This window comes from Mus pahari, chromosome 7 (assembly GCF_900095145.1).
Source record: "Mus pahari chromosome 7, PAHARI_EIJ_v1.1, whole genome shotgun sequence".
Taxonomy (NCBI): Eukaryota; Metazoa; Chordata; class Mammalia; order Rodentia; family Muridae; genus Mus; species Mus pahari.
In genome coordinates this window covers 34,672,106-34,679,293 of record NC_034596.1, presented here as the reverse complement: position 1 = coordinate 34,679,293, position 7,188 = coordinate 34,672,106, and the positions used below count along the sequence as shown (strand labels likewise).

The following is a 7,188-nucleotide window of genomic DNA, read 5'->3' as shown; positions in this document are numbered from 1 at the left end:
TGTTGTAAAGGAAGGTAAGCCCATAACTGATAGGAATTATCTTCGGCAGCTCCCAGGCCCATGGGCTCCAGATGGAGTCAGCTGATGGCAGGCCTGGAAGGAGATCAATTGGAGGAGAGCGACAAGGTAATCACTTCCCTGGTTTCCTCTCTCTAGAGGTCCCTCTGATGGGCTGAGACTGGAAGCCTATTACCATCCTTCTGCCTGCCCTAGATGTCCTGCCTCCTATACCTGCACCCTGTCCTCCTTTCGCAGAGCCTGGAGTAGTAACAGCTCTGTTGCTGCTGGCCCAGCCCGCACTTCTGCACTAAGCTTTATACCTTCCCTCTTAGATCTTTAATAAACAGAATTCTTGTAAATAGGTCCCTGCATTTATTCAGTGTGTGTCCTGCATTTCTTTTGGCATGCTAATACAGAAATCTCAACTTGGAGCCCAGAGAATTTACAATCCAGGTGAATTCAGTAGTGGCATATTGAAGATTGCAACTCAGGTCCCCCGAGACATCATGTAAGCAACCATAGAACAGATAAAACTGATCCAGGAAATGTGTGGATATGTCCACTTGGTTAAATGCAATTTTTTTTAAAAAAAAATTAACTGCTAAGATATAAAGTTAGAAAAATGTATAAGAAATATTCAGGTTTCATGTATTTGGCTTCTGTGCAGCAGCAGACTGGAAGCTGTAATATTTTCTATAGACAATATCATTTTCCCTTAAGAGGAATACAAACTAGTGGAGGGAATCCTAGAGCGGTGGAGTATCAGTAGTATCAGTAGTTGCTGGAAAAAAGGAGGGAGGTGTTTTGTTGTGCTTCGTTTCTATAAGCAAACTGAAAGAGCAGCCAGGCTTCTGACAGCAGTGTTTGAAGGCTCCTTTTCTGGGCAGCCATTGAGAGAGATGGTTGCTTTCCAGGGTTTGGCCCAGTAGCATCCTACTGTGCTGACAAGGTATCTTTTCAGCCTTCTCTCCATCATCAGCATCTCCCAGCTCTTCGACCTCAGCTCTGGTGATGTGCTTACCTTCCCATTGAGCATGCTGGTCATTACAACCACTCATAAAGATGTAACAAAACACAACAGGAAAAAAAAATCCATACCCCACAATGTCCAGTAACCACACCTGTTTCAGTTTAAGGATATTACCGATTTATAAATGTCTTGACTCTGAAAGAACTAAATGATCAAAAAGGAGCTTTGTTCCTGCTCCAACATCTGCTGGAGGCACTCTCTTGGATTCTTCCCTTACTGCGTGGATTAAGGAACAGAGATATAATAATATATATTTACACAAATGAAATTCAACTCTTTTTTTTTTAACACAAGGCATATGCTAATGACTAAGAATCAATGTCACTTAGACAATAACAACAAGGCTTGCTTGGTAGCCCTGCAAGTACCCTGTGTAGTCTATAAAATTTTCCATAGCCTTAAAGATTTCTGTACACAGCCAGACACATCCTCTCGCCACACTCCCCTCTCCAGACCAAACTGATTACAAAGGCTCTGTTTCAAAGGGGTACTGCTGTTTTTAAATGTCTTTCTAATTAGTAGACACTAGTAATGTTTAATGGCATGGATGAACAGCTCTACATATTTTGTTTGCTAAAGTTGCCTACAACTGTTGTCTTAAAACTCATGTTATCACCCCCGGCAATGGGCAGAGGGACATCACAATGGTGGTGGTGTTTTTACATTAGTCAGAGAGAGCGGATAGCAGTTCTTTGTTCATCCTAGATTGATGCTTGCCTTGATGGCCAAAGCTGGTTTATGCCTAGAACATATAGAAATCAAATTAAACCCAGGCAGCTCTGGGTGGAAGGATGAAGACAGAGAGAAACCTTCCCTCTGCCACACTAGGCCACATGATGCAGGAGGGATGTAGGTGAGCCATCCCCAGGGCAAAAAATGGTGGAGAGCTGGACCCACCACCAGGCATGGGTTCAAGGAGGATGTTCCTGCCCTTTCCCTCACCACCTTGTGACACAGTAAGAGCTGGCCCTGGGTCATGAAAATGGGAGAGCTGGCCCTGTTCTTCAATGGCTGCAGCACTCAGGAGGGTGGGCCCTACACATGGTCTGGGCAGCACAATAGAGCTGTCCCTGATAGGGAAGGCACAGGTAACCCAGCCCGGACAGTGTGAGCCAGAGAGCTGGCCTAGCCCTAGGAATGGGAGAGTGGTCCCTGAGTCAAGACTGAGCAGCACAGTGGAGCTGGGTCAGGAGGCATAGGTGTTAGTTAGCCAGCCGGAGAGCATGAGAGCAAGAGAGTGGACCCTGCCTCCTGCTGATGGCAGCCTTGGGTGACCTAGCTGGAACAGTCCTGGAGAGCTCACCCTATTGGTTCTGATAAGGGAGAGCCAGCTGTCAGGCTAACCAGCTCAGCTACAACCCAGGCCCGGATTCAGGGCTCTGAGTTGGTCCACCCCAAAATCTATATAATCTACAAACAGTTGGTATTCATGAAAGGGCCAGTCCTGCTATTCCAAAGCTGCAGGGTCTCCATGACACAGTGCAATAACAGGATAACTAGGAATCCCAGTGAGGTTCCAATATTGATGTTGTCACAGAAGCCAGAGTTCTAGAACCAGACCAATGACACATGGCAATGAACATTGGCAAGTAAAGATGTGGGACATACTGTGACATAATACAGCTTCCATGATGAGATGTTTCCCATGAGCGTTCTCTCTCTCTCTCTCTCTCTCTCTCTCTCTCTCTCTCTCTCTCTCTCTCTCTTGTGTGTGTGTGTGTGTGTGTGTGTGTGTGTGTGTGTGTGTGTGTATTATTTGAGGGATAAAAATTGCAAGGATAAAGGACAGATATGAAGGAACAGGAAGATAAGATAGACTGGAACGCATGATGTGAAACTCACAAAGAATTAATTAAAAATGTTTTTAAGGGCTGGAGAGATGGCTCAGCGGTTAAGAGCACTGACTGCTCTTCCAAAGGTCCTGAGTTCAAATCCCAGTAACCATATGGTGGCTCATGACCATCTGTAATGAGATCTGACGCCCTCTTCCGGTGTGTCTGAAGACAGCTACAGTGTACTTACATATAATAATAAATAATCTTTAAAAAATATTTTTAAGAAAATCCTTGTTATCTTCAAAAACAAAATGATTTCAACTAATAAATGGGAACCTTCAGATTTATTATAAAGGATAGAAGAGGAAAGACCTCAAAAAGCAACTGGATGTGTATAAAGAGTGGTAATCTGGGATAGGCTTAGCCAGGAAAGGTCTTGCTGCTCTAACATGAGAGCCTGAGTTGGATCCCCTGGCACATACACACACTGCTAGGCAAAGGAGCACCCGCCTGTATTGTAGCTCTCCAGAGGAGGAGACAGGAGGATCACTGGGGCTTGCTGGCTATCAAACCTAGCCAAACCAGCAAGCTCCAGGTGGAATTAGAGACCCTAACTCAAAAGAGGAAGACACTTGATAATGACCTTTGGCTTTACACCTATGTAAAACATGGGTCATTGCAGTTAGCTGGGGCTGAAGACAAGCAGATCCTGGGGATTTGTTAGGCAGCCAAACTGGTCAAAAAAAGAAAAAAGAAAAAAGAAAGTAGAGTTAGAAAATGGCATATGCCAAGGTATTTTATATTATTTGTGATTTAAAGTGACCAAAGGCATTTATAAACCTGACAAAACTGATTATACTTTGTAGAGATAGGAAAGATCATTCTGTAATGTTCTTTCTAATTTCCTCTGTGGTTCCAGTGTCACCTAAGGTATAATTAATCAGAACAACAATATTTTAGTAAAATTGAGTCAATGAACTAACACCAACTTTAGCATATTTTAAGGAAATAAGTGAAAAGAAAACAGTTCCTGGTGAAGAAATAAAAATAATTTTAAGTGGCTGGAGAAAGAGAAGACAATAAAGGATAAAATGATGATGCCTGTAAAAAAAAACAGAAAGAAAAGAAAGAAAAAGAAAATGACATATGATGTTAACATCCTGTTTCTGCAAACGTGCACACAAGTACACAGATCTACTCATACCCATATGCATACACATTCATACACCGCCCCCACACACATACACACACACACACACACACACACACACACACACACATGCACGCAAAAATTCAATGTTTTTAATCTAGTACTTTTATATATGAAGATAGATGCTTTTGAAAATCTTTCCTAAGATTATATGGACTAAAAATAGAGGTTTCAGCTGTACTTGGCAGACTTCATAATCCAAAACAGATAAGTTTTTTTCCACTACACTCTTCTTCCTTGCAATACTTTAACTCGAATGTTTGTAGCAATATCAGTGTTGCCTTCTTAAGTATATCCTTTCTGCTGCTGTGTCCAAATAGTTCAACTCAGGAAATGAGTGCATGACAGCAATGCTGCCCTGCCAGCCCTGTTCACAAACAGGACGGGGTGAACTTACCTTGGCACTGGGCAGTAGAGCACGTGTTCTTTTCCCAATTGGGTTACCATTTGGACACTGCCGTCTTCTTAGAACCTGATAGGCACAGACTATGCTCTCAGCAACTGGTAGATGAAGGCGCTGGTTAGCGAATGACTTTAACGAAGCACAACTTTTTCTGCTAGAAGTCTCTCTGTTCTGTTGCTGTCACCACACATATGCTTAGCATTTTTTCAAAGAAAACCTTTCAATAAAATCAGACCATTATTTTACAATAAAACCTCACAAGCTATACTCCCATTGTCTTATCATTTTCTCTAGAATCACATAGGTAATAGATCGTCAGGAGAGCTTTCTAACAAGAAAGAAAATTCTAATGTGTTTTGTTCCAAAGCTCTTCCATTTTTTCCTTGGCCTTTAATATGATCCTGGTGTTTGTGCAGAGTAGAAAATGCCTGAAAGATGCTCCAGTCTTGGTCCTCTAAGGTTGACTCTCTACTTTCAACATAAGTTGCCTAACTTCCAGACACAGTAAACATGAGGGAACATGCCAACTTTCATAAAGACTTTGACCAAAATCTTACTCTGAAATTATGTGACTGAGTGAACTAGAAACCTAATCAGAATTTGCGAGTAGTATAAATGAAACCATGTTTGTATCTGCATTACAGTTGGAAATGCAATCACGTTGTTTGAGATAAGAGAAGTTTGGAGAGCCTCAAGACATTTTAGATACCGTGCAGTTCAGTCACCTTACCTTACTGGTCACATAACAGAGCCACAGGAAGCTACAGTTATGAGTTCACCCAACCAGTTAGCAACACAACAGATTTTTTAGGCTCAAGTCCACACATTCTGAGACCCACTGCAATTGTGCTATCAGCGGCACCTAACAAGAACAAGATGCTGATAGGTAAAAAGGCCTGGCGATAAGCCACTCAAGAAATGGCTTCCGGGAACCGTGTCTACTTTATAGTATGTGTATAACTACTTAAATAATGGAAGCCTATCAATTGTGGTTGATGAGCACATACCTCTGACTGCAAAAAGCACATAAAAGGAGACTTGGAGAGTGCAGACTCGTCAGCAGACCCGTGACTTGTGCTACTTCAGAATTCAGTGTTCTGACTTCTAAGCACACCCAGCAGCACAGTGTAACATGCTTCTGACTTAGGAACACAGGAGGCCACACAGGCTGGGCTGCAGGTCATGTGCGCGCTTTATCCAACACAAATCGGCTGAGTTGAAAATGTTTTTACTTTTTGAATCACCAAACAATCACAAATTAAATATGAGATACTTGTTGCAATAATAAGAAGACCAACGTAATAACTCGAGAAAAAATATTGTCAGAAGTAGAATAAAAACCCTTCGTTAGATATTAATTGCACTTGGCAGGTTTGGAGTTGGAATTTGTAATAAAGAAGAGAAAGGAAGTTTCTTTTAACTCTTTGAGACTGAGACATCTCTTTTCGAAAGGCAAAGATTTGTGGTTAAAGAGATGGCTCAGCTGCTAAGAGCACAAGCTGCTCTTGTGGAGGTCCACAGTTCAGTTCCCAGCTCTGACAGGATGAAGTTCATGACTGCCTGTAACTCCAACTTTGAGTGGTCTAATATGATCATCTGGAGTCCATAGGTACCCATGTACACATGGACATACTCAGAGTAACCTAAATAAAATCATACAAGTAAAATATCTTTAAGGCAAAAAAAAAATATCATTTATGAACCAAGGATGAAAAGAGAGAAAATGAGGTAAACAATTAGGAAACTCACACAGTAAGCTTGTCATGTGTTTTAAATAAAATGAAGGGTCAATTGCACACTGTAGAGAACTATTAAAAAGTTCTGATTACCTTATGGTTATGCACAGTGTTTTAGGCTGTCTCTAAATGCCAAATTTAAACTAACCGCTTTGTAAATGAAAGTGCTCACTGATCCTTTTGTAGCATATGTATCCAGGCTATAAGATTTTTTTTTTCAATGTTAAAATTTGTATAAATTATGAAAAAACGTTTCAAATGAAGAATTTATTTCTATTAAAACCATAACAAGTTCAAGGGACATGCAAACAGAAATAATCTATCTCACCCCCGTTGGAATGTCTATAATAAAAAAGGATAGAAAGGCTGGTGAGGAAGCACATACCAACAGGAAGAGTGTCTACCAGTGCAGTCAGTGTGATGGCTCTGAAATGACGGAGGACTTCTATATGGTCGAGGTAAAAGAAAAACAAAAAACAAACAAAACAAAACAAAACAAAAATTTCTTGACATATAGCCAAAGGAATCGGACCCATGTTCTTTGCTGCTCTCTTTGCCTAGATGTTCACCACCAGATAAATGGATGAAGTAAGTGTGACACGCACACTTAATAAAGTTTTATTTGGTTCTAAAAAGGACCAAAATTACAAACATGCAAGAAAACAGGTGCTCCTAGAGATCATTCTGTTAAGAAAAGTAAGCGGGACTCAGAAAGAAAAATATGGACGCCTTCTCTCACTTGAAGAGACTAAACATAAAAGCAGAGAGGCAGCTGTTTGTGGGGTAGAGGCAAATCAGCAAGGGGAGATGAGGGTCACATGGGCTAAGGGAAGACGAGAAAGGCCTGAGAGAATGCATAAATTGTAAGTGAAGTCCTGACTAAATGGGAGTTGTTGACCTGAATAAAGCCATGCCAAGGACTCCAGTGTCTCAAACCCATGGAACTAGCAAAGTATTCCCCTGGTCCTAGTATGCCTGTTGACTGTATGTGTAGACAATATCAACTGTAGCTTCCTTCTCAGGTAACTGCAATC

The 7,188-nt window shown here is 41.4% G+C and overlaps 1 non-coding gene across 1 annotated transcript; it reads left to right on the top strand.

Moving 5' to 3' along the window:
- The first annotated feature begins 1,644 nt into the window (after positions 1-1,644).
- Positions 1,645-1,785, top strand: LOC115064461. Its single transcript, XR_003844311.1, has one exon. It is a non-coding gene; the product is annotated as a small nucleolar RNA SNORA48 (small nucleolar RNA).
- Positions 1,786-7,188: the final 5,403 nt, after the last annotated feature.